The following is a 1047-nucleotide window of genomic DNA, read 5'->3' as shown; positions in this document are numbered from 1 at the left end:
CAGTTCAGCATGTCATCCCCCGGCCCTCAGAGGAAATTTGGGAAGCGACAACATTGAACTAGTGTCCTTTGTTATTGTGGCACAAACAAGAGAGAAGCAGATCCAGTGTAGACTAGGACAACTCCCCTGCCAAAAGATGACAACGCTACAAAACATGAGGTTGGCAGGGTGATAACAAAACAAGAGACACAACATACGAAAGAGACCTTCAGGCCATTTGACAGCTGGCAGAGCAGGGGAAGAGGGAAAACAGCCCATTGTCTGAAACCTGCAGGAATGAAACCATTGTTTTGTGTGTGGAGATCATGGACACTAAGCAGTGGGATGCTTAAAGCATACCAAATTTCAGGGAAACAAGACAGTCTTTTTTAAGCGAAAGCCAGAAGCCTGTCAGCAGGGCCTTCCAGTAAGCATTGAACCCAAGCAGCTAAAATCATATCAGCCGACATCCACATTCTCAATTATACAGTAAGACCACGTCAAGAACTTCTTGATGAAGACCTTGATCTTTATGCAGTTAATGTCCAAAACATCTCCTATGATTGTTGGGTAGAGCTCACCGTCAACTTGGCAGGGAATAACAATCCCAATCTCACCATTCAAGCCCCCTTCTTGGTTAGCCAGCTGTCACTGCCCCAGACTTTACTAGGAGCTGATGTGTTCATCAAGAGACAAGAACTTTAAGGTGATGCTGGGGCTGCACGATTAATTGTTAGAAAATCACGATCTCAATTCATACTTATGTGCGATCTCATTTCCAAATGACGATTTAAAAAAAAAAAAAAGGAAAAAAAAAAGAAGACGACGATTGTACCGCATTTTGATCCGGGACATAATCTGCATGAAAACAAGCGCTCACTCTTCCTGCTCAACAAATGACAAGGGCGGAGCCTTATACCACGTGATACAGAAGCTGGCTGCTAAAATTGGCAGGGAAAAAACAATGGAGAGCACGTCAGGGATGACGAGAAAGTGACAGGAGAAAATCCGTCCCGGTCAACCACCCAAACATCAATAACGGGAACCTTATACAGCGCTTCCCTATAC

General features: G+C 44.4%; 1 protein-coding gene across 1 annotated transcript in view; it reads left to right on the top strand.

Annotated features, from left to right (window-relative positions):
• The window catches only part of LOC102208734 (TNF receptor-associated factor 2), a 35518-nt gene that overhangs the window by 6479 nt on the left and 27992 nt on the right, over positions 1 to 1047 (top strand). The window lies entirely within an intron of this gene.

Source organism: Pundamilia nyererei, unplaced genomic scaffold (genome assembly GCF_000239375.1).
Source record: "Pundamilia nyererei isolate P.nyererei 1_Seehausen unplaced genomic scaffold, PunNye1.0 scaffold00167, whole genome shotgun sequence".
Classification (NCBI taxonomy): Eukaryota; Metazoa; Chordata; class Actinopteri; order Cichliformes; family Cichlidae; genus Pundamilia; species Pundamilia nyererei.
The sequence above is the reverse complement of the archived record's forward strand: the minus strand, read 5'-3'. Positions and strand labels throughout refer to the sequence as shown.